The sequence below is a fragment of the Hordeum vulgare genome, chromosome 4H (genome assembly GCF_904849725.1).
Source record: "Hordeum vulgare subsp. vulgare chromosome 4H, MorexV3_pseudomolecules_assembly, whole genome shotgun sequence".
In the NCBI taxonomy this organism is placed as follows: Eukaryota; Viridiplantae; Streptophyta; class Magnoliopsida; order Poales; family Poaceae; genus Hordeum; species Hordeum vulgare.
The window spans coordinates 134,604,168-134,631,705 of NC_058521.1; positions in this window are offsets into that span (position 1 = coordinate 134,604,168).

Genomic DNA, 27,538 nt, shown 5'->3' on the forward strand with positions numbered 1-27,538 from the left:
AAATATGGTGTGGAGTAGACCCTGGGGGGCATAGTGTTCACTAGAGGCTTCTCTAAAAATAGCAAGTATCATGGTGGGTGAACAAATTACTGTCGAGAAATTGATAGAACCACGCAAAGTCATGACGATATCTAAGGCAATGATCATACATATAGGCATCACGTCCGAGACAAGTAGACCGATACTTTCTGCATCTACTACTATTACTCCACACATCGACCCCTATCCAGCATGCATCTAGTTTATTGAGTTCATGATGAATAGAGTAATGCTTTAAGCAAGATGACATGATGTAGAGGGATAATCTCAAACCAATGATAAAAACCCCATCTTTTCACCCTTGATGGCAACAACACGATACGTGCCTCGCTACCCCTTCTGTCACTGGGTGAGGTCACCGAACGGTATGAACCCAAAACCAAGCACTTCTCCCATTGCAAGAATCATAGTTCTAGTTGGCCAAACAAAACCCACAACTCGAAGAGAATTACAAGGATATGAAATCATGCATAAGAGAGATCAGAAGAAACTCAAATAAGATTCATAGATAATCTGATCATAAATCCACAATTCATCGGATCTCAACAAACACACTGCAAAAGAATATTACATCGGATAGATCTCCATGAAGATCATGGAGAACTTTGTATTGAAGATACAAGAGAGAGAAGAAGCCATCTAGTTACTAGCTATGGACCCGTAGGTCTATGGTGAACTACTCACGCATCATCGGAGAGGTCATGATGTTGATGAAGAAGCCCTCCGTGTCTGAATCCCCCCTCCGGCAGGGCACCAGGACGTGCCCCAGATGGGATCTTGCGGAGACAGAAGCTTGCGGCGGCGGAAAAGTGATTATGATGATCTCCTGATTTTTTCTGGAATTTATGGGAATATATAGGCGAAAGTCCTAGGGCAAAGGGCGTCCAGGGGGCCCACAAGCCTGGATGGCGCGCCCCCTGGCCGCGGGGTGGAGGCTTGTGGGGCCCCTGGGGCTCCCCTGCCTTGGCTCCCAAGCTCACCGATCTTCTTCCGTTCCAAAAGAATCTTTTCGGGGATTTTCTTCCGTTTGGACCCCGTTTCAAAATCTCCTCTGAAAGGGGTCAAAAACATGGAAAAACAGGAACTGACACTTGGTACTGAGTTAATAAGTTTGTCCCAAAAAATATATAAAAGGCATGCAAAACATCCAAAGTTTGACAAGATATTAGCATGAAACCATAAAAAATTATAAATACGTTGGAGACGTATCACAGCGGCATAAGTACTTAGGCATAAGCGTAACATGGAAAAGGCATGGTCATCATGATGGAATGAAACAAACACTTAGCTTGAGTAGCGTGACTAGGATAAGCAGGTGAAGAACAAGTGATGTGAAGAATTTGGGATGAGGAAACTGAGAAAGTCTTCAGCCAAATTCTTCAAACAATAATGATCAGCTTGATCAACACGTAAGTGAGTGAATAGAAGGGATGAGGAAATAAAACCAAGTACTCAGTGAAGACAGTGATTTGATGACCCAGTTTTGACTGCTGTGATAGTCGTACGTCTAGTTTGGAGCGGATTGGTATTTAAACCAAAGGACACACAGTCCCAGGACACTTAGTCCTTACAGTATATTCCTTGAGCTAAGGACACACAGTCCTCGCCAACACTCGTGGTAAGTCTTCAGGGAAGACTTCCAAACACTCACAAATATGGTCACCTCGCAATCCACAGTTTACTTCTGGAAGCTCTATACCAATGACTGCTAACCGTCTGGAAGATGCACAATCTTCAAAGGTAACGAGTGTCGGTTCCAAATAGGAACAGTCTCTTCAGTGATGCTCAATTGCTTTGGATTTTTGGTTTTTAATTTGGGTGTTTGTGTTTTTCCTCACTAATGATTTTCTCTCAAAGTCTCGAGAGGATGGGACGCTCTCAAATGACAAGTGTCAAGTTCTCTCTCAGAGCAGCCAACCAACTAGCTGTTATGGGGGCGACTATTTATAGCCGGGGAGCAAACTCAACATGATTTGACATAAATGCCCCAATTATATGACCATTATGTGGATAAGGTTTGGGGACAACTGGTGCGTGATGCAACAACAATCAGAACTTTCAAGTTGTGAAAATCCTCATGTCTCTCATGTTACTAACTTGTAGACAATTCACACTGGCAAAATCCTAACTTCTCAGTTAGAGAAATTTCCTCAGAGACTAGAAGATCTTCATCTCTGTCACTGAAGAAATTGACTAAAGTGTAAAAGATTTCCAAAGGCTTCACTCGAAGGATTGGGTATGTGTAGGCTTTGAGATGAGCATCACTTGGAAACTTTTCCTTAGTTTTACCTCGACCCCTTTTAACAATATGACGTTCCTATGAATCAAAAGAAAGGAAATGAAACTAGAAAACAAATGTATTCACGCTTCAAAGTCCCCGCTTCAATATCCTTACGGACACACCAATTTCCTCACGTTCAAAATCTCCATGAAAGTATCAAAGTCTTCAGTTGAAGGCATTCATTTTTAAGGGTCGATATTCTTCGAATAACTCAAACTCTTCAACGAGTTATAGAGCCTGTGTACACGCACAAACACATTAGTCTCTTAACATATAAGTATTCAATACACCAAAAACACTAAGGGGCATGGCTTCACTTACAATATCCCCCATTTTGGTGATTGATGACAAATAGGTTAAGTTTTCAACGGGGATAAATATATGAAGTGTAAGTACAAAGTTTGAGGAATTTGATTGCAATATATAGAGAAACTCCCCCTGAAGATGTGCATATGTGAAAAATTTGCTTTGGACTGCAAATGCACATTTTAGGTTTATACCATCGAGATCTCCCCCAATATCTTGTAATCCATACACACATTTAAAATATATCACGAGGAAATTAAAATGCATGATGGAAAGTGGTGTCTGGTGAATTTAAACATGCGTGCATTAATCAACGCGAGGAATAAGCATGCGAAGAAAATGGTTCAAAAGTGTTAGACCACCACTGGGCATAAGTTTACAACTCATACAGTCAAACACTTCAGAAGAATGAGAGTTGCAACTTAACAAAAATATAGCCAAAATAGATAGACCCGCGTGAAGACTAACTCAAATTTCTCCCCCTTTATCATCAAGTGATGAAAAGGGACAAAATTGAGAACTAACACCCCTGAAGAAATTCAACTTGTTGGTGGAGGAGGAGCGCTAGCGTTGTCGGGGTCGTTTGTTGTTGAAGGGCCGACAGGAGTGTCATCAAGATCCTCAGCTTCATCCATCGAGCATGATGAAGAAAATGAACTAGTCAGCAGTAGAGGAACTTGAACCTTATTGAATTTCTTCTTTGGCGGCCATGACCAATCGAAGTCCTTTTGAAATTGCATCTCCTTATGTTCTTTAGGAGTCTTGAGGTGAGACAGAATTCCCCATGTGCGATCGTAGATTTCATGAAGATAATAGTGATTCTTACGCACAACATTATGCGTCACGGTTAGGTCACACACAATTGCACCAAACTGACACTTTAGCCACTTGTAATTGTGATCGACCTTCTGATGAAGATTTAGCAGAAGTTCACAGTTAGTCATCATGCGCGGGGTAGTCTCACGAGGAATTTGAGCTGAGGCTTTTGCATCAGCGTCTTGTGATGTAGTGTCATCATTTGTGGAGTAGGATGTTGCTTAGCAAAATTGTCCATCAAGGGGATGAGATCCTTCATCAATAACAGTTTTGACCTTGCCTTCAATTTGCTAGAAGATTTTCTTGAAGACTTAGAGTGGGGGAAGATAACATAAGTGCTTCTAGAAATTAGCTCTGTAAGTAACTGAGGACTAGTCTGTGTGGAAACAAGTTGTTCAGGGATCAAGGATAGGAGGTTGTTCTTCAAAAACTTCTCCTTCTGAGTTTGTTCCTTTCTGGACCTCTTGGCCTTCTCAACCTTCCATTTCTCTTGAGAAATTAATGCACTTAGCACATGGCTTGGCTCAGGTGGAAGTTGCAAATCATCAATCGGAGTCTGAGGACTTTGATACATGACGTCAATGAAGTCTAGTACCACCGTGGGATCTAGCATGAGAGGAATATTTGTGCCTTTGACCTTCTGATTCTAAATATTTGAGATAATTCTTCATCATCAGCCTCATCTTCCTCAGATTCTGAGGGAATATTGAAGACCACCTTGTTAGAGATTGGTCTTTTTCCTTGCCCAACAGTCATCTTTTCTTCATGGTTGCATTTGAAGAAGTGTGTGCACAACCACATGCATAGGCTCCTCAGAGAATTGCAATTCCCATTATTCGCTGACTTTTTTCCAGTTGTACTGGTGTTAAGGACATCGCGGCAGCCACTGAGGAAATTACAACCACAGTTGGAGGTGGTTGAGGATTTTGTTGTGAGGATTGTGAAGTTGAAGATTTCGTCTTCACAGACTATTTCTTCACCGGAGCTTGCTTTGGAGCTGTTTCAATGCCAGAAGCTTCACGGGGAGAGGAGGTGGCACTAGCAGCTACAAGAACAGTCTCCAGGTTGAATTTCCTCACTGCATCTTTTGCAATCTTCTGCAGCTTTGCCTATCGTTTAGCCCATTCTGCATGAAATTCATCACCACTAACGATGCTAGTGGGATCAACAACTTGTCCTTCAACAAGTGTAGGTCTTAGACATGGATGATTCAATGTGAATTTCTTCATGTATTTGGGAGTCACATATTTGTACCCCTTCCATTCTCTCGCCCATCTCCTCTCAATTTTCTGTATGCACGTCTTGCACTTTTCTTTAGTTTTGTTGCCATATAATTCTTCATCTGGTGTGTAGTATTCATCATATATGTTCTCAGGGATTTCAAAGGCAGTGTTCGTCTCTGGCTTCTTGTCGCCTTTCTGAGGTCTCTTCCTTTCGGCCATTTTCTTCACCTGAGAAATGTGAGGTTTTGATAATTCTGAGGATGTGTGCAAATTTTCTTCAAGAAATGCTGCAAATGAGTTAAGTTGATGAGAACCTAGAGATTCGTCAACAAGCATTTTGTACCTGTGAACAGAGTATAGGTGCGAAAAATTTGAAGAGGTCATATGTGTTCTAAGAAGTTCTTCAAAAGTAAATCAAGTTGAGGAGCTTGACCAAAGGTTGTCTTGAAGAATTTTGCTAAGTGTTCTTGACATAGGTTCCAGAGTTGTGCAGATCCGAAAATTCACACAATTTAGGAATATTTTGAAGAATAATATGACTTAGTGAAATAAATCAAACGAACTAAGCTTAGGAGGTGTTCATATGATGAATCTTTTGAGGAATAAACACCTTTTGACGATTTTATGGAAACACAACGAACATGGAGAAGTGGAGGAGAAGTTCGTCGGTTTAGATCTTATGTGCCCTAACTCGGTGGTAGAAGACAACTAAGACATCGGCAAAGTGAAGATGTCCATGCCCCGCATGAGTACGACAACGAGGAGGTCGAGGTAGTGAAGCTCTTCCTCTCCGGCAGCAAGGATATCCAGCGGTGGATCTAGGTGTGAGCTTCGAGCGGTGAAGAGTGAGATGGAGAGGAAGAGAGTTACTGAAGGGGGTGAAGGGGTATTTACAGCTCAGGTGAGAACGGTCCGCGCTGAATATGTTGGACCAAACTTCCCCTGACTCTTCCTCTCCGCTCGGCATGTGTCACCCACATATAAAGAGGTAGAGTTAGTGGGGGATCATGGGTTATCTAGTTGTGGAAAGTGGGAGCGATTTGAGTGGCAATGGCCGAAAAAATTTGATAAGATATTTTTGAATATTTTGTTCATAAATTCTATAGTTGACAAGGACTCAATGAAGACTTTGAACGAGTTTCAATTAGAACGCATATTAAGAATTTGAGAACAGACTAGGTTGAGCTTAGCATAGATGGGGAACAGGTTTGATCACATTCACTTCGAAGAAAAACCAGTTTGAAGACTTAACAATAAGTGAATGCTATTGAGGACTTTGAAAGCTCACATATAAAATATATAAGTCTGTAGTCAATGAAGAACACATGTTGAAAAAGATTGAAGAATTTGAACTTTTGAGGAAATTGCAAACTTTAAGGAAACTGAAAATATGAAGATTGAAGAATTTCCAAAAAATTCAAATTTGGAGAGTTTCAACTTTGGTTGGTGGCGTAATCCACCGTATAAGAATGATGATTTAAGACACCGCATACAATTGTCTAGGGTCCCGAGAATCAAATTCTTCACATTTAGCGGGTTAGTCTCCATTGATTGAAGAAAAACATTAGTTTGTGTTTTGCACATCTAAGTCATCAATTTTGCATAACTGTTAGGATGTGTGTCCTTTCAGCGAAGATTCTAAGATATTTAGCTCACATCGCAAGTTGCAAAATCTCCTTTCATCGAAGGGCTAAGTTAAAATATTTGCCTGTTATTCTTTAGTCTTCACGTGGTCGAGGAATATGTTGCCCTTGAGTACATGATCAAGAAGAAAATGATGATGAATCTGGATGTGCTTGGTCTTCAAGTGTTGTACTCGGTTGTTTGCAATCTTGATTGCACTGTCATTGTTGTAGTAGAGTGGCGCATTATTCACATTGATGTCGTAGTCCTTGAGAGTTTGCTTTATCCACAGTAGTTGAGCACATCACGAACCGGCAACAATATACTCAGCTTCACCAGTGGAAAGTGACACTCTGAAAGTGCAATCATGCCCTTAATCATATTTTGATGTTGTTGACAACATACACATTGGGAACTAATCACCTCTGTCAAGTGCATTTCAGGTTTAGTTCCCATGAGATTATTTGTGTGGATCACAACTGACGGTTTCATGATACTCAAGTATGAAGAAACAAGAAAAAAAGCTCTATCTTTTTTGGTTTACTCTTGAGTATAGGGATCCTGCACTATTAAGAGGGGATCACTGGTTCTCGCGATAGGCTCGCTCAAAAATCCAAGAAAACCCATAGTTGCATGTTCGCTATAGATAAAAGTTCTAGCAAATCAAACACCATCCTTTGCCGTTGTGACCCCATTATGTATTTCAAATCATGATGAAAACTCAAGTAGATCGCACAAAGTTTATTATCATCAACCATGTGAGATGTAGTATAAAATATGATGGACCACCGTATCGTTGGAGTAGTACTTATATAGCTTACGCGAGATGGTGCGTCACCTACAGTCCACAACCGACGTGTCAACCATGCTAGCTCCCTCCCCAAATATCATTTCACTGTTCAATCATCACGAGTGAAAGATGGGGACATGGACCGCGTCGTGAGGGCAACTTCGGCGGACCACTACGGTGAGAATGTAGCCGCAACTGCCATGCTCGTGCTAACAAGTTGCATGATCACAACCACAATCTACGACTGGGTGGCTAAGGGTGCCCAAACGGCCGCTATTACTTCTCAGGTGGTGGCAGCAACATCTGTGACGGGGATAGCAACTTGCAACAGCGGCACATCAGCTATCCGTTTGCAGCGGCGGCCTTAGACTTGATAAGGCCGCCTACGCCCAGGTCGAGGCCGCCCACGCCCATATCCAAGCGGTCATCACATAAATCTATGAAGCTTCTACGAGAATGGTCAGCAACCCACGACCGAAGACTTGGCAATCGTTGAGAGCGTTCAAGCAGCTGTCCGTTCCTTCGCAACATACCTTGCCACGACGGAGCCCGTCCAAGCCAAGATCACGACCGCCCATGCCAATCTCATGGGGGCTTTTCCTAAGAGATGGCGGATGCGGGTGGCGAGATGCTTGTCGAGTATGGTGCGGTGGATGCCATAGAGACCCTTACCCAAGAGATCGTCGGGCGTGAGTAGGACATAGAGGAGGTGGCGGAGATCGACGAGCTCTAGCTGGAGTAGTACTCTTTGTTTAATTTAGAGCGCCGATCTTTAATTCGTTAGAGTAATGCTTAGGTCAACTAGCTCTATTTTATTGCTGAACTTGCTCGATAGAAGTGTGGGCGTGTTCTAGGCTCTTTTGTGTACCCAAATTATGCAATGACGTGGATGACCCTCCTTCACACTGCTCGGCCTCATCCATCCAGGCGGGTAATCCACACCCGACCCCCATCCTCCTCCTCCTTCTACATCCCACATCCCCCGACCGCTGGAGTGACATCTTCCACCCAAATCACCGACTCTACTCTAAATAATGTCGCCCTAAGCGATGGTGCACACAATGTAGCCGGAAGCTCAAGGAGCATTTGGCAGCAGAGAAGCAAATCGTGGCCGCACGCACGGATGAGATCGCCATGGCCATTTGTGTCGACTCCAAGATCTTGAGGAGCACCTCGCCGTTGAGGTCACACTCGATGCCTCAAGCGTCGATGCTGCGACACAGTTGGTTGTTTTAAATGACAGCTGTAGCGACCCGACTCAAAACGAGTCAAGCCTCTGTGTATCTGTGCCATCCCTGGATCAGTATGCTGGCACACACAGTACATCAATGTATATATCAAAGTGCAATCACATGGAAATAGCATAAAACTGATATATACCTTAAATATCTCAGCGGAAGCAGTCAAGGGAGTGGAGTCCCAATAAACACCAACGGCAAGTTGAGTGTAGACCGTAACCCTGAATCATACTCTTACTCGTCGAAGAAAAATATCTGCAACATAAGACGTTGCAGCCGTGTAGGTCAACATATTGAATATGCCGGCAAGTCACATATGAGAGGGGGTAAAAAGTAATAATCTATACTATATGCATATATGGCAGGCGAGGCTATAAGTTTTTAGCAAAAAGCAAGTTTTCTCCTACATCAAGAGAGGGCTAAAAGCAAAATGTTACTACATTGTTGGTTGTTAACGAGATGGTTCCACCAACCAATTCTCGTACCCATGTTGTCAATAATACCCACATCAATATTATTATTTGTGTTGAGAATTTCAGATAACTTCAGTTCCTTTGGCTCAAGTTGTTCATGACCGTGGACACGGCTAATCGATTAGGTTTGAGTACTCTGCAGAGTTTTGCACACGTTCCCCACAAGATTTGATCGCCTCCGTGTATGTCCTCGCACTTCAGGGTGTTTGAAGACCGGATGATCAAAACATGGTCTTTCAACGGGTCCCTCTGAATCCCTGTCGGTGCCCATCCAATCCTACTGTTCTTCTACATCTGCTAGCACCGCGTGTCCAGAGTCGCCACGTTGTCCAACCAAGCCAGAGCCCATAATGACTTGTGGCTGTGCAGGTAAGCCTTGGGTCTTGAAAATATCCGTCTGTCTCTTTGAGCCTGGGTGAAGCTTTCCGCAAGATGTCATGGCCGTCTCCAGTATCCCGGGTCATCCACTGGTTTCTCCAGGGAGCCAATCAACCGTCCTTCACCCAGAGTTGCATTGCATCACGAGGTCTTGAAAAGTCTTGACTTAACCGGTCTTGGTTATTAAATTATTCTCGCATCACTCGTGATAAACTCTCAACCAGAATCCCGTCTACTCAAGCATAGCAATATGAAATTTGTCGTCCCGGGCCTAGTAACGGGGTTGTTGGGTGCCTACCACATGATACTACAATATGCAACCATAATTTCCAAGTACCTAGTCAACATGCAATTGGGCATAGGATGGTAGAACTACGATGCATAAAACATAGGTGATACAGGATCAAATGACTTGCCTGGTATTACTTGATGAAGATAGTCGCTCTCATAATCCTGATAATTCTACTCGCCACACTTCGAGCAATCTATCGTAAACAAATAGCATTCAATAAACATTCATGCCAAAAAGGAAGAACCAAGAGAACATAAGAGCAAAGCATGTCTTGGTGCGAAATAACAACGTACTAAGGTTTAATAAAAAAAATAGGGCCTTATGGTGTTGTAAAAGGAACGGTGAAAGGGGTCAACTCAAAAGAGTCAAAGGATGATCAACTATCGCTATATAAGCTCGACTTGCATACACTATGGGAGATGATCAAAAATATTGGGAGAACAACATGAATGTTGTTTGACAAATAGTATAAGACATAAGAATTTATTTGTAGAAAGAATTTCTTGAAATGGAGCACTACAACGCAAGTTATAGCGAATTGAAGTATGAATTGAATTTGCATTAAAAAGGTCAAGAGAGGTTGAACTGAAGTACGATGGTTACGTACAAAAATATATGACATGAGTGTTTTAGGGGTAAAAGGAATCAATTGAAAAGGTGGTACGATTTGCAAGATAAGATCAAATGAATGTTCGAATACAAATTTGAATCGCTCAAATTTGTAAGGTCCAAAGGTCAAAACTAATGATGCTACTGGATATAGGAGATCAATATGAGCGCGTAGAAAAAAGAATTACTAGATTTGAAATAGCGGATCAAAAGATACAAATACTTCAATACAACATTGAATCGGCTTAGAACGACGTGAACACTTTTGGGCACTAATAGATAAATCTGATTTGATCAAAATTATAAGTTCAAAAGTTAAAACTAATGATACAAACGGAAAGATTTCTTTGATACGAATCCGGCGCATATGGATTCATCTAAAACGGAGCTACGGATAAAAAGATATGATCAAAAGAAGTTTGAATATGAGTGTGAACAAATTTCGAATTTTGAAAATTTTGAAAAGCTGATATGATAGGTTCACCGGATAGGTGGGATCAAGACGAAACTCTAGGCGTTGGTTTCATCTAATTCGGATAAACGAGTAAAAAGTTATGGCTATTTAAAAAATCAGTGCCAAGCTGTTTTACAGAAGAAATATGCTATGTCTAAAAGAATTCTAGGACTAATGTGTAAATACAGAGACTAATTGATATATCTAATTACTCTACCGTATACTAGTGTAGGAAAACTAGTCTAGAAATAATAAACTACGGGAGTATAAAAAAATACGAAGAGAAATACCTTTAGAATGCAGAGTAAGAATTAATTCCAATGAGGAGACGACTTCGAGAAATCCCGCCGAAGAGAAAAGAATATTTTTATTTAATAAACCTAGTCAAACCAAAAGATTGATTTAACCCGAAATAGATGATTTTTGGATGCTCCTATGGGTCTATATTTATAGGTGGGAAGAAGGTCTAAAGGTCAATAGCTAGGCAATGTGGGACTAAACATATACGTAAAGAGGAGAAAAGGAGGGACCAAATGCCCTTGGGCCAAGTAAATTTCGGCCAGCCCATAGGCAAGCTCGGATGAACAGTGTTTCCTGATGAATAGCGTCCTTTTTTATTTTTTCAAAATAAACAGCGAAAACAAATATAAACGAAATTAAGAGAATATTTTATATAAGCATATTATATATCAAAATTTTCAGAATAAAATTTCTTACAACATGAACATTTTATTTTTCACAAAATAAAAAATTATAAAAAATTATTTTTTAAAAAATTCAATAAAATCCAAATTTTGTGTTTAAATTTTTGGCACTATTTTTCTTGTGACTTTTTTTGGGGGGGGGGTGTCATGTTACCTCCTCTCTTTCTTGCTTGGAAAGTATATTGTGAGGAAAAAAAATTGTGGTTGAAATCTTGTGCCAAAAATAAAATTCAAATCAAAAACCAAAGGAAAAAAAAATCAAATGCCTCATTCATTCAAATTCTTTATAGTTGAAGAAGTCATGTTATCTTCTCTCACTGATTTTAAATGGATGAATTTGAATTCAAAGAAAAATGGGAAAGTCATTTTATTCCCTCTCATTCAAAAGTTTTAAAAAAGTTTCAAATTCCACTAAAGTTTCAATCACTCAAACAAACAAACTCTCAATCTAATAATTATATTAACATTCCAAAATTTATAATTTTGGGATGTTACAACAGCTCGTGGTGTTTTCTTGAGGCCACCGTCGGTGCCTTCGACAAAGACAACGAGGTGTTTTCTGAGCGTGCTGGTGCTTCCCTCAGCTCGAGAGCCAGCAGGTTGGTACCCGGAGCGGCTCAGGCAACTCACCACTACAAGGAGGGCATGCACGATGTGGTGGCCTCACCCTCTTCCTTGTCCAAGGAGCCAATCATCATTGATATCTCCGACAATGAGGAGTGGATTGTCTTATTAGCTCACTAGAAGGACATATGTTTAGTTACCTAGCCATGCCGGTTAAGCATGTTAGGTTTACCTATTGCATGTGCTTCTCCTCCCTTTCCTTAACAAATTCTAGTGAATTGTCCTATGTACTTTGACCATGCAATCTGATCCTCTAGTGTATATGTTCCATATGTCGTGCAATGTGGTGCTCATTTATTAATTATTTGGTTAATTTATTGTCATGTTGAGTTAACTGTTTAGTTCAATTATGCAATGTGATGTTCAATACTTTTGGGTGCAATTGTGTATTATATTCCATGTGACAAATAAATCGAATTTGGATGTACAAAATACACGAGATAGAAATACAATTGCAAAATTTCCAAGTTGTCAAGCATGCTTGGTTTGGTTAACTATTTGACCTCCTAGTATGTTATATATTGTGCAGTGTGGTGCTCACTTAATGTTTGGTTCAATTGTTGTGGGTGCATTTATTTATTGTCTACCATGTGAGAAATAAATCGAATTTGGATCTACTAAATACATGAGAAACAAATACAATTGCTATATTTCCAAGTTGTTAAACATGCTTGGTTTGGTTAATTGTGTGATATTATATTATGAGTATGTTACATTGTGCAATGTGGTGCTCAGTTACTGTTTGGTTCGTTTGTTGTGGTATTGAGTTAACTGCTTGGTTCAATTCTGCAAAGCGATGTTCAATTGTTGCGGGTACAATTTTGTATTGTTATGCAAGTGAATAATAAATCGAATTTGACTGCACTTAATACATAAGAAAGATATACAATTTCTATAATTCCTAGTTCTTAATCATGCTTGGTTTGGATAAATGGCTTTTCCATGTGGCTCAAATTAATATGCTGAATGTGCAATTTGTTTATTTTTCATCAACATATTTTACTGATAGCATGCCAACCCTCACTTAATATGATCAGTAACTACCTTATATGTGTTGCAGGGAAACAATGGGAAGCATTGAGGTTTACAATCAAGTTCTGCACATGGTCCTTTGTCTAATACTCCCTCCATTCCTAAATATAAGTCTCTCTAGATATTTCACTAAGGACTACATACGGAGTAAAATGAGTGAACCTACACTCTAAATTATGTCTATATACATCCATATGTAGTTTGCAATGGAATCACTAAAAAGACTTAGATTTAGGAACCTATTGCATAGCACATTATTGTGAAATCGTAGGAACCATTCTAGTATTTAGGTTTTTAACAAATTGGTCTTGCACATGTAGGTCCTGCTGTCAGAGATTTTGACCCATTGTTCGACCGTTTTTGCATATGGGGAAATGAGTTGTCCATGAATACGAGTCAAGTCAAGACACCGAGAAAGATTGATAGGATAAAGAAACTAGCGACAAAAAACAAAAGGATCTTTGTCTGCAGAATGAAGAATACATTAGTTCACTGCAGGACGGTACTAACTATTATACCTTGTCATTTTTATACCCTTTTGCCATTTCAAATATAGAGAAGATATTTATGCATATCCTTGTTTTCAGGCCTTTCCAAAGAAGGTCACTGATGATTACCTCTCAAACCACGTGTATGGTCAGGTGGCGAGGAAGGTATTCATACAACACCCACGATACGATATTGAAGTTTTCCCAAAGAGGATGAAGGATGGACGGTCAATCATCCACACTCACTGGCCTAAAGTTGCAAAGACCTTCAACATCAGTGAAGGCTCAGTATCCGCCTTCCATTTTAGCAATTTTCCAAATGACATTCATCCGTCTATCTACCGTCTATGATGCTAATTTCGAAAGTTCATAGATGTTGCATGCGAAACTTCATGCTGGCGTAGTTGTGTAATGGGGTAGCTAGCTATATGCCTATATGGTGTAACAAGTGCTGAAGCTGTATGATGTTGTACTCTGAAGCTTAATATGAAATGTCAATTTCATTAATAAAAGGATCATTAGTAATAGACCAATTAGCCTCCTAATTGGGATTTTCTATTGCAAACAGTTATTGAGAAAACACCGTGGGTGATGATCTAAGACAACACACATAGTTTCTAGGAAGAAAACATGTTGGATCAATGAATAATCACACACGAATTCCTCTTCAAAACTGTTTGCGTTAGGCCACCTTGCACAAATGTTTTCCACATACAAATTGTGTGTGATGGATAGCCTATGCCACATAGTTTCTTCTATGTACCATGTGTGATGCATTCAATAACGCAAAGGATAAAATTATTAATATCATCTGCAATGGCAATGCTATGACACACGATTTGATGGGGAAAATTGTGTGTGATGTACGTGCGAACGGAAACGTTTGTCTGGGATTCGTCTTGTGGGATGTAGATATAAACGAAATGTTCTTCTTGGATTGACTATGTAGGATGTACATACAAACGGAAACGTATCCCGTGGATTGATTTTGTGGGATGTACATACCACTAGTGGAGAAATGGCTAGCCATAACTTACGTTGGTGGCACACCGTTTCTCACCAACGCCAACACTAATATTTTCAAATAGTGCTGGCATGGGCTAAATTTGTATGGCATAGCTATTTCCTTAGTGCCGTTGCACACTAGGCCCATTAGGGCCACACCCACACTAGTAGGTTTTAACATCTCCCAACGATAAAAAAGTTATCATTTCGTCCTCCTCTCGATCCCACTCCACCCTGTAGTCCTTTCGATCCCCGCCTCTGCAGCGCCATACGTCGTTGCCACTCCGCGTGACGCCTCTGCCCCGCTCCGCCCGCAAACCTCTCCTTGCCACCGAGCAACTCCACGGTAAGTTCGGCGCCCCTCCAGCTTTAAACTAATATGCAAAATAATTATTTTCTTGATTCTTGATAATAGTTCCACGTAGTGGCTTTTATGGGATTGACTACACTTAGACGCTTCTGGAATGTACTTTGTTTGTTTATCTTATATAATGATTGGGACAAATCATTTGCCAACCAAAGATTGGAATGATCTAATTATTTCAGGAATGTAATTTGTCATACATATGTGCTAGTCTCATTGATTTGCATAATTAGACTAGTTTTCTATTTTTATTCCTTTTGTTATGAGTAGTGATATTATTCTGTCATATCCAAGTAGTGATATTTTGTTGTTGTTGTTGTATTGAGATACTTTGGTGTTGAACATCATTACAAAGATTCCAGTAGATAGAATGGCAACTTTGCCGAGGTTACCAATAGTTCATTTGGTTACCTATTTTCCCATGTTGCAAAAATCTTGCTAGCTGTTGGATGTTTTAATTTTTCAATTGGTTGCTCAAGCTGATTGACCTTTTTAGGCTTCAAGTTTCTTCTTTTGCTCATGATTTTGGAGCGTAGGCTTCAAGTTTAGATAGGCACATTAAATAGGATAGGACACTTTTGTTGTTGAAACTTAGTTCTTTTTTGTTGTAGGAACTAAGTTCTTTTTGTTCTATAAACTCAGTTCCTTTCTGTTGTAGAAACTAAGTTATTTTTGTTGTAGAAACTTAGTTCTTTCTTGTCGTAGAAACTTAGTTATTCTTTCCTCTAGAAACTTAGTTATTTTTGTTGTAGGAACTTAGTTCTTTGGTAGATTTTATGACAAATGTTATTTTGCTTTTGTACATAATTCCAAACAGCACATATGGTCAATTCAGCAAGCAACAACGAATTGGTGGGCGACGTGGAGAACTGGATTCATTGCATATTAGAGGGGTTAGAGTGAAGCATCAAGAAACTCAAAGAAGCCAATGCCGCGGTGAAGAAGGAAAGGGATAGTCTTCTCACACAGGGTGCTAATTGAAAGTGCGTTATATCGACTAGAGGGGGGGGGGGGTGAATAGGAGATTTTTAGAATTTCATCACTGAGCAAATTCCTTTTGAGGAAATTCCTCACTAATGACTAACTTACAGCGGAAACAACAAAGGATCAGGAGTGCAATGTATCACTACAGCAGTTTTCAAGGTGAAGAATATGAAAAACAGTTTGCACAGTATGCAGGCACGGAGAAAACACATGAGGATTAACTCGCGTGAAGAATTTGGGGTTGAGGAATTTCAGAGAAATTCTTCAGCAAATTCTTCAAACAGTGACAGTGAAAATCATCAACATACAATATGAGGAATTTAAAGAGTTGAAGAAATAGAACCCATTTCACAGTGAAGACAGTGGTTGATGACCTAGTTCCAACTGCTGTGATAGTTGTACATCTGGTTTGAAGCAGCTTGGTATTGAAACCAAAAGACACACAATCCCGGGACACATAGTCCCTACCGTATTCTCCTTGGGCTAAGAACACACAGTCCTCGCCCAACACTCGCGGTAAGTCTTCAGGGCAGACTTCAAACCCTCACAAACTTGGTCACCTAGCGATCCACAATTGACTGCTGGATTGCTCTAGACCATGACGCCTAACCGTCTCGAGGATGCACAGTCCTCAAAGGTAAAAGGCTTCAGTCCCACACATGAACAACTTCTTCAGTGATGCTCAATCACTTGGTTTTCGGTTTGTGGTTTGGTGTTTGGGGTATTTCCTCACTGATGAATTACTCTCGAAGACTCTGAGGAATTTGGGTTGCTCTTATGACAAGTGTCAGTTTCCAACGGAGCAGCCAACCAGCTAATGGTTGTGGGGAGCGGCTATTCATAGCCTGGGAGCATCCCGACATGATTTGACATTAATGCCCTTAAATAATATGACCGTTGGTGTGGATAAGATCAGTGATGTGGCGTGACTTGCGGTAACGGTCCGGACCCTCAACTGTGAGAGTCCTCATGTCTCTCATATTCCTCACATGAGGCTTTTCATAGGATTAGGCTTGGGTTGAGCATCATGAGGAAATTCAAAAGTGAAGAAAATAAAACACACAGAATAAATCTTCATGCTTCAAAATCTTTAGATTGTTTTTCTTCAGGACACACCAAATTCCTCATCTTCAATTTCTTCATGAGGAATATTAATTTCATCGCAATTTCTTCGCGAATCAATTCTTCAGCTTCAGACCAATTTCTTCAGCCGAAGATATACATTTTTAGGGGTCGATATTCATCGAATATTTCAAACTCCTCAGTGACTTATAGATCCTGTGTACAGTCGTGAACACATTAGATACTTAACCTATAAGTCTTCAAACCACCAAAATCACTAAGGGGCACTAGATGCACTTACAATCTCCCCCTTTTTGGTGGTTGATGACAATTTGGTTAAGTCTTCAACGGGGATAAACATATGAAGTGTAAATACTCATTTGAGGAATTTGAAATCAAGATTCAGAGAGACTCCCCCTGAAGATGTGCATATCTTGTGGATTTTGCTTTTCATAGCAAATGCACATTGATGATTTATATCATGGATATCTCCCCTTGTGTCTTGTAAAACATGCATACATATGACATATAGTATGAAGAAATTGAGGATGCATGATGACAAATGGTATCTGATGAATTCCAGCATGCATGCATTAATATTTTGAGGAATAAGCATGCGAAGAAAAAAGTTCAAAAGCGTCAGAGTACCATCGGGCTTAAGTTACAACTCATTACATAAAACACTTCAGAAGAGCCAAGAGTTTGTAACTTAAATATAGTTCATAAACCCCAAAATATATCCCACGTGAAGACTAACTCTCAGATTTCTCCCCCTTTGTCATCAAGTGACAAAAAGGGACAAAACTGAGGACTAACGCCCCGTGAAGACTTTCACTTCTTGGTAGTTGAGGAAGACGCGTGAGGATTCTTGGGAGCAGACTTCCTCCTTGGACCAGTCACAGTGTCTTGTTGGTCTTCATCTGATTCTGCAGTGTGGAATGAAGAAAACGAGCTATCCTCAAGGTCTGGAACTGGAATTGGCCTGAATTTCTTCTTTGGCGGCCATGACCAGTCGAAGTCCTGCGTAAACTCCTATTCTTCAAGTTCTGCTGGAGTCTTCAAATGAGCCAGTGTGGCCCAGGTGCGATCAAAAACCTCATGAAGATAATGATGGTTAAGCTTCACGACATTCTGGGTCTCATTGAGGGTTTTCACAATGGCACCGAACTGGCGTTTGACCCACTTGTGATTTCGATCTACCTTTTGATCAAGACTGAGGAGAAGCTCTCTGGTATTCATCACCCTTGGAGCAACAAGACTTGGTGGCTGGGTTTTAGTGTCATCCCATGAGGAATATGCATCTGGCTCTCGGAACTGGCCATCAAGGGGCCAAATGCCTTCATCGATCACAGACTTGCCTTTTCCTTCAACAGGCTCGAAAGTCTTCTTGTTGACCCTTACTGGAGGCATATATCCAAGGTGATTATTGAAATCAGCATGATAGTTGATGCCTGACCTGCGTCTGATGAATCTCATGATCCATAGAGCGTAAATCTTCAGGTCAAAAGGGGACATAACATTTTCTACCAGAGTCCTCAAGAAGAAATCGTGAGTGTTGATGTGAATTCCATGGATGATGTTGAAGAGGATATTCTTCATGATGCCTACGACATCTTCTTCATCATCATGGCCCTTGATTGGCGCAAGAACAACGTAGAGGATTCTGTAAACAGTCCTGGGTTCATACTTTAGCTCATGGACCAGGAAGGTTATTCTTGGTGGTTGCCCCTTGGCCAAAGGCTTCATGACGACTTCCATCAGCTTATTCGTCAGCTCCCGTTCATCATACATATTCACGGCCTGCCTTGAAGGAATTGACATAGGAAGTTCTCGCATCAGCTCATTTGCAGGGGCCTTGAAGTGTGTGTGCTGCATCATCTAATCTAGCACCCAAGTGTTGATATCTGTTGGATCTCCAGAGATGTGCAGAGTTACATAGAATTGAAGAACGATGTCGATGTTCCAATCGCAAATATTAGAGCACAAAGGGAGCAGTCCTGCTTCGTGAAGAACGTTGAGGACTGGGGCAAAGCAAGGAATTTCTTCAAGCTCAACATGAGGAATATGCTTGTGCTGAAATTTTTTGTTTCTTCCACAAAGCACTGATGCATAGTAGTTGAGTTGAGTCCTGGTCCAAAACTTCATATGCCTGATGCGAGGTTGGTCATAAGGATTTTCTCCGATGAAATACATGCATTCCTCAAAGAATGATTCCTTTTGAAACTTTGGCTGCTTGGAGAATGGCTGACACTGCATCGGCTGAAGGTTTTGCTTCTTCCCTTGAGGGGAGACAATCATCGCAGTTTCTGGATTGATGACGACTAGAGCATTTTCTGGATTTGGTGCAGGGGCATTTTCTTCAGCATGTTCCTTAGGATGAGGAATTTCATGTGCCTGTGCCTCAGGCTGAGGATCTTGCTCTGGATGAGAATGTCACCAACTGGAGCCTCTGGCTGAGGATTTTTCTTAGGAGGAGGAAACTCTTCATCCTGAGCCTCAGATTGAGGATTTTGTTCAGGATTTGGATTCTTCAGGCTGAGGATTTTATCCTTGGTTTTCCTCAGCTTGAGGGGTTTGCTTGGTGCGAGAGCCAAATTGTTCAGCTAGTGCAGCTGATCCTTGAGCAGGTTCTTCAGGAGGAATAAAGGTCTGAGGACTGTCATCAATCTGAATTTCTTCATCAGTGTGTTCCTCAGACACAACATTCTTCATTTACTCATCAGTCATATGCTCCTTGTCTTCGCTTTCGAAGGGAGTCATCTCATAGGATGGAGCAATGTTTAGAGGCACATGATCCAGAGGAGCATTTTCATCAAGAGATTTGAGGCGCTTGGCCTCAGTTGATTCTTTTGTTGAGGAAGCTTTTCTCTTCTTAGCTTCCTTTTCAGCATCTCTTGTTTTCTTCACGTTTGATGCAGATGGAGTCATTTTCTTCACCTTTGAAGGTGTTGGTGAAGGCATTCTCTCTTCAGGAGGCTGAGTTATATCCGTCCTGGCAGTTTCCTCAGCTGAAGTAGTTTCTTCAGCTGGAGCAGAGTCATAAGCTGGCTTAGAAGCATCATCTGGAGAAGTTTCATCAGCTGGAACAGAGTCATCAGCTGGAGTTTCCTTGGTGATTTCCTCACTAGCCGGTTCATCAACACGGCTTTCTTGATGCATTTCCTCAGCAGGGGCAGTTTGTTCTTCTTCAATCTCAAGCTGCAGAGGTGTTGCAGGAGGGGCAGCCTTTTTGTTGTATTCATCAACTACATTAGTAGCAAACTTGATGAAATTGTTCTTGAGACTTTGGTGATCAGATAGCTTGGTGTACTTGTCGGTCAAAGTCTTCAATTCCGCCTGAGTGGACACAAGTGCATCAGGCGTCAATCTAAGGAGATTCTGTCTGAGGAATTTCTCCTTTTTCAGCTTCGCATCCTTTGCTTGTTTGGCTTGCGTCTCCTTCCACCTGGCCTCGTTGTTGAAAGTGGCCACCATGTGACTGATGCCTGGTGGAAGCTTCAAATCATCGATAGGTGTGTTGGGGTCAACATACCATATATTGATGTAATCTAAGAGGACTTTTGGGTCCATGGCCAGAGGAATGGCGCTGCCTGAAGCTTGTGTTACCCTCTCCTACTTGTTTCTGATGATGGCTTGCAGAGTCTCATCATCATAGTCATCACTGCCTTCTGATGCAGAAGGGACTGTGATGATTTTTCCTGGGCTAGGTCTGGTTCCTCTCCCAGCAGTCACCTTAGTCTTCATTGGAGTTGGTGAAGACTTTGTTTCTGAGCTAGTTGCAGAAGGAACAGAGGAGCTGGAAACAGTCGGCTGCTGCTTCACAATCTGCTTGTGTTCAGGCTTTGAAGCCTTTGGTGGTGCTGAGGGTTTTGGTGCGGATGCAGGTGCAACTTTCTGAAGCAATTTCTCCTCAGGCTTTGAAGCCTTTGGTTTTGGCGGCACATACTTCGCTTGAGGAATGGCCGTGCCAGAAGTTTCAGCTACACAGGAGGCGGCGGCAGTAGTAGCAGCGGCATATTCTTCATTAAATTTCCTTACGGCAGCTTCTGCCTGCTTCTGAAGCTTTGACAAATGTTTTGTCTTTTCCTCAGGATAGTCATGAATTGTCTTGAGTCTTGAGGGGTGTGCATCCTGATAATCCTCGAGAGGAGACCATTTGCCAGGAGGCTTAAGAGCGAATTTCTTCGCGTACTTGGGAGTGACGAATCTATATTCTTTCCACTCCTTAGCCCACCGGCGTTCTTTCTTTTGAAGCCTTATCTTCCTCTTGGGCACTGTCTCTTGCTCATCAGGTGTGCAGTATTCCAGTTATATGTCATCAGGAATATCGATGGCAGTGCTCTGTTCAAGCTTCTTGCCACCCTTTTGCTTCCTTTCATCTTCCATTTTCTTCAGTGAGGCTTTTGCTGAGGAAATAGAACTGTTGAGGATTCTGATGAAGCTTGCAGATTTTCTTCAAGAAACGGCAATATAGCACGCACGAAGAACACAGGAAGAAGTAGCAGTAGATGCTCTTCGGTGCGAGTCCACTATGCCCTAACTTGGCAACAAAGGAGAGCTACGACGACGAAGATGATCCGGTTCCGGCGTGATTTTGGCGACGGAGAGGTCGATGCAGTAAAGCTTTTCCTCGCCGGCGACGAGACTTCTAGCGGTGGCGCTAGGGCTTTGCTGTAGCGAAGAGGAGGTCAAGAGAGAGAACGAAGAGTTTTGACCGGAGGGGGTAAGGACATATTTATAGCCCAGGTGAAAACTGTCCGGACGATTCTTTCGGACCGAACTACCCCTGCCCTTTCGTCTCCGCAGAACACGTGTAGCAACCGTTTAAAGCGGTGGAGATCGTGCTTATCTGATCGTGGGAAGTGGGGTTCAGTTACTGTGTAACGATGTAAAAATCATTTTTGAATATTTGAGGATTTTGTTACAAAATCATCAGCTGACAAGGACGCAGTGAGGATTTTGAACAAAGTTTCAAGTAGAAACATATGAATAATTGAATAGACTAGGTGAGAGTAGCATAGAGGGAAAGTAGGGTCCGATCACATTCACTTAGATGAAATATCAAATCGAAGAAATAGCTATAAGTGAATGCTGTTGAGGACTTTGAAATCACAGTCTATATATATATATATCTAGGCAAATGAAAGTCATCAAGTGTTTTTTAAGATTTTGATTCACTTGAGGATTTTGTGACAAAGCGTCATGATGAAGAATTTCAGCTTTGAAGAAAGACAAGTTTGAAGAAAATCAAACTTGAAGAACAACAACTTTGAAGAAAATCAACTTTGAGGAAAAACAACTTTGAAGAAATTCAACTTGAGGAATTTCAAAGTTGGGTGGTGGGGTGACCCACCGTATAAGAATGATGATTTCAGGCGCCGTGTACAATTGTTGTAGGGCCCTGAGAACCAAATTCTTCATTAATTTCCTCACACTAAGAGTGATATTCTTCATTGGTTGAAGAAAATCGATTCTTCGTGTGTTGCACATCTAAGTCATCAATTTTGCATAAGTGTTAGGATGTGTGCATGTTTTTACAAAACATTTGAAGATTCTAAGAAATTTAGCTCACACCGCAACTTGCAAAATCTTTTCTCATCCAAGGGCTTATCGAAGATATCTGCTAGTTTATCGTCAGTCTTCACATGGTCGATGAGGATATTGCCCTTGAGGACATGGTCCCGAAGAAAATGATGACGAATCTGGATGTGCTTAGTCTTCGAGTGCTGTACTGGGTTGTATGCAATCTTGATTGCACTCTCATTGTCGCAGTAGAGAGGCACATTCTTCATGTTGATGCCGTAGTCCTTGAGGGTTTGCTTCATCCATAGCAATTGAGCACATCATGAACCAGCAACAATGTACTCAGCTTCGGCAGTGTAGAGTGAAACACAGTTCTGCTTCTTTGAGGACCAGCAGACTAGTGATCTTCCGAGGAAATGACATGTGCTAGAGGTTGACTTGCGATCCACACGGTCACCAACATAGTCAGAATCAGAATATCCCACAAGATGAAGATTTGAGCCCTTGGGGTACCATAATCCTAGTGTTGGTATGTGAGCTAAGTATCGAAGAATATGCTTCACAACCTTATGGTGTGATTCCTTCGGTTTTGCTTGAAAACATGCACACATGCAAACACTAAGCATTATATCCGACCTAGATGCACACAAATACAGTAAAGAGCCAATCATGGAGCGATAAACCTGCTGATCAAATTCTTACCATTTTCGTCAGTGCAGAGGTGGCCGTTGGTAGGCATTGGAGTCTTGACAGCTTTGCATTCATGCATGTCGAATTTCCTCAGAACATCCTTGAGATATTTCTCCTGTGATATGAAGATTCCAATGGGTTGTTGATGAATTTGAAGACCTAAGAAGAATTTTAGCTCCCCATCATAGACATCTGATATTCTTCACTCATCATTTAAGCAAATTCATCACTGTAACGTTTGTCAGTACAGCCAAATATGATGTCATCGAACTATATATCTGGCACACAAATAGTTCATTGTCATAGGATTTAGTGAAAAGAGTTGGATTGAGTGAACCAGGTTTGAAGCCTTTCTTCATGAGGAATTCCTTCAATGTATCATACCACGCCTGAGGGGCTTGCTTGAGACCATAGAGCGCCTTTTTAAGTGTGAAGACTTTGTCTGGATTCTTTGGATCCTCAAAACCTGGGGGCTGAGCAACATATACTTCTTCCTCAAGCTTACCATTGAGGAATGCACTTTTCACGTCCATTTGATATAAGGTAATGTTATGATGATTAGTGATACGTCCATTTTGCATCATATTTTCATGTTGATATTTATCGCTTCTTGGGCTGCTCTTTCACTTCACGATACAATTCTTATGCCTTTTCTCTCTTATTTTGCAAGGTTTACACGAAGAGGGAGAATACCGGCAACTGGAATTCTGGCCTGAAAGTGCAGCAAGTTTGAGATACCTATTCTGCACAACTCCAAACGCCGTAAAAATCAACGACGATTTTTTCCCGATTTATCAAAAATACTGGGCCAAAGAAGTGCAAGAGGGGGGCGTGCAGGTGGCCACAAGCCTGCACGGCGCCGACACCCCCAGGCCGCGCCATGAGGGCTTGTGGGCACCCTGCAGGCCCACTTGCCCCCCTCTTTTGCTATATGAAGGGTTTCATACAGGAAAAAAAATCAAGGAGGAGCTTTTTTGTGGTTTCGGTGCCGCCACGAGGCGGAACTTGAGCAGAACCAATCTAGAGCTCCGGCAGGACGATCCTGCCGGGGAAACTTCCCTCCCGGAGGGGGAAATCGTCGCCATCGTCATCACCAACACTCCTCTCATCGGAGGGGACTCGTCACCATCAACATCTTCATCAGCACCATCTCATCTCCAAACCCTAGTTCATCACTTGTAACCAATCTCCGTCTCGCGACTCCGATTGGTACTTGTAAGGTTGCTAGTAGTGTTGATTACTCTTTGTAGTTGATGCTAGTTGGATTACTTGGTGGAAGAGTTTATGTTCAGATCCTTGATGCTACTCATTACCTCTCTGGTCATGAATATGATTATGCTTTGTGAGTAGTTACTTTTGTTCCTGAGGACATGGGATAAGTCATGCTAATAGTAGTCATGTGAATTTGGTATTTGTTCGGTAATTTGATATGTTGTATGTTGTTTTTCCACTAGTGGTGTTATGTGAATGTCGACTACATAACACTTCACCATTTTTTGGGCCTAGAGGAATGCATTGGGAAGTAGTAAGTAGATGATGGGTTGCTAGAGTGACAGAAGCTTAAACCCTAGTTTATGCGTTGCTTCGTAAGGGGCTGATGTGGATCCACTAGTTTAATGCTATGGTTAGACTTTGTCTTAATTCTTCTTTCGTAGTTGCGGATGCTTGCGAGAGGGGTTAATCATAAGTGGGATGCTTGTCCAAGTAAGGGCAGTAACCAAGTGCCGGTCCACCCACATATCAAGCTATCAAAGTAACGAACGCGAATCATATGAACATGATGAAAACTAGCATGCCAGAAATTCCCGTGTGTCCTCGGGAGCATTTTTCCTCCTATAAGACTTTGTCCAGGCTTGTCCCTTGCTACAAAAGGGATTGGGCCACTTTGCTGCACCGTTGCTACTTTTGTTACTTGTTGCTTGCTACGAATCATCTCACCACACAATCAGTTGTTACCGACAATTTCAGTGCCTGCAGATTTTACCTTGCTGAAAACCACTTGTCAGATCCTTCTGCTCCTCGTTGGGTTCGACACTCTTACTTATGGAAAGGACTAAGATTGATCCCCTATACTTGTGGGTCATCAAGACTCTTTTCTGGCGCCGTTGCCGGGGAGTGAAGCGCCTTTGGTAAGTGGAACTTGGTAAGGAAACATTCATATAGTGTGCTGAAATTTATTGTCAGTTGTCACTATGGATACTAATGCTTTGAGGGGCTTGTTCGGGGTATATTCACCTCGAACGGAAGCACAAAGAGTTTCTCCTCAACCTACTGCACCTACTGAAAATATTTGCTTTGAATTTCCTTCGGGTATGCTTGAGAAACTGCTGGCTAATCCTTTTACAGGAGATGGAACATCACATCCAGACTTGCATCTAATCTATGTAGATGAGGTTTGTGGTTTATTTAAGCTTGCAGGTGTGCCCGAGGATGAGGTCAAGAAGAAGGTATTTCCTTTATCTTTGAAGGATAAGGCGTTGACATGGTATAGGCTATGTGATGATACTGGATCATGGGACTACAATGGTTGAAATTGGAATCTCATCAAAAGTTTTATCCTATGCATTTAGTACATCGTGATCGGAATTATATTTATAATTTTTGGCCTCGTGACAGAGAAAGTATCGCTCAAGCTTGGGGGAGGCTTAAATCAATTCTATATTCATGCCCCAATCATGAGCTCTCGAGAGAAATTATCATTCAGAACTTCTATGCTCGGCTTTCTCATGATGATCGCACCATGCTTGACACTTCTTGTATCAGTTCTTTTGTGAACAGAGATATTGACTTCAAATGGAATTTATTAGAGAGAATTAAACGCAACTCTGAAGATTGGGAGCTTGAAGAAGGTAAGGAGTCAGGTATGAATTTCACGTTTGATTGCGTTAAATCCTTTGTTGAGACAAATACTTTTTGTGACTTTTGCGGTAAGTATGGACTTGACTCTGAGATAGTAGCTTCATTGTGTGACTCCTTTCCTGCCCATATTGATCTCCCCAAAGAGAAGTGGTTTAAATATCATCCTCCTTTAGAAGTCAATGTAGTTAAACCCACTCCAGTTGAAGAGAAAGTCATTGCCTATAATGACCCTGTGGTTCCTAGTGCTTACATTGAGAAACCACCTTCCCTGTTAGGATAAAGGATCATTCTAAAGATTCAACTGTGATACGTAGAGGCTATATTAGAACACCTACACCCCCCTAAGAAAATTAGAGTTGAACCTAGCATTGCTATTATCAAAGATCTTCTGTCTGAAGAAGTCGAGGGACATAATATTCACTTCTGTTAAGATGCTGCTAGAATTGCTAAACCTCACGTTAGAGACAAACATAGGCCTGTTGTTGGCATGCCTGTGGTTTCTATTAAGATATGAGATCATTTTTATCATGGTTTATGTGACGTGGGTGCTAGTGTTACTGCAATACCTCAATCCTTATATGATGAAATCAAAGATGAGATTGCACCTGTTGAGATAGAGCCTATTGATGTCACTATTTAGCTTGCCAATAGAGATACTTTCTGCCGTGTGGGAATTGTTAGGGATGTTGAAGTCTTGTGTGGTAAAATGAAGTATCCTCCTGATTTCCTCGTTCTTGCTACCGCTCAAGATAGCTTTTGTCCCATCATATTTGGCAGACCTTTTCTCAATACCGTCAATGCTCATATTGAATGTGAGAAGCAAACTGTCACTGTTGGCTTTGAAGGTGTGTCACATGAGTTCAGTTTCTCCAAGTTTGGTAGACAACCTCATGAAAAGGAGTTGCCTAGTAAGTATGAAACTATTGCCTTAGCTTCTATTGCTGTGCCTCCTACTGATCCCTTAGAGCAATACTTGCTTGAGCATGAAAATGATATGCATATGGATGAAAAGGATGAAATAGATAGAGTTGTCTTAGAAAAATATCCTATCCTTAAGAATAACTTGCCTGTTGAACTGCTTGGGGTCCACCCCCACCAAAGGGTGATCCTGTGTTCGAGCTTAAACAGTTGCCTCAAACTCTTAAGTATGCCTATTTTGATGAAAAAGAGATATATCCTGTTATTATTAGTGCTAGCCTCTCGGAGCATGAAGAAAATAAGTTACTAAAAACTCCGAGGAAGCACCGTGCTGCTATCGGATATACTCTTGATGATCTTAAGGGCATTAGTCCCACTCTATGCCAGCACAAGATTAAAACTGATCCTGATTTCAAACCAGTTGCTGATCATCAAAGGAGATTGAATCCTAAGATGAAAGAAGTAGTAAGAAAAGAAATACTAAAGCTCCTGGAAGCGGGTATTATCTATCCTGTTTCTCACAGCGATTGGGTGAAGTCCGGTGCATTGCGTCCCTAAGAAGGGAGGCATTACCGTTGTCCCTAATGATAAGGATGAATTGTTCCCACAGAGGATTATTACTGGCTATAGGATGGTGATCGATTTCAGGAAACTGAATAAAGCCACTAGGAAAGATCATTACCCTCTGCCTTTTATCGACCAAATGCTAGAAAGGTTGTCTAAACATACACACTTCTGCTTTCTAGACGGCTATTCTGGTTTC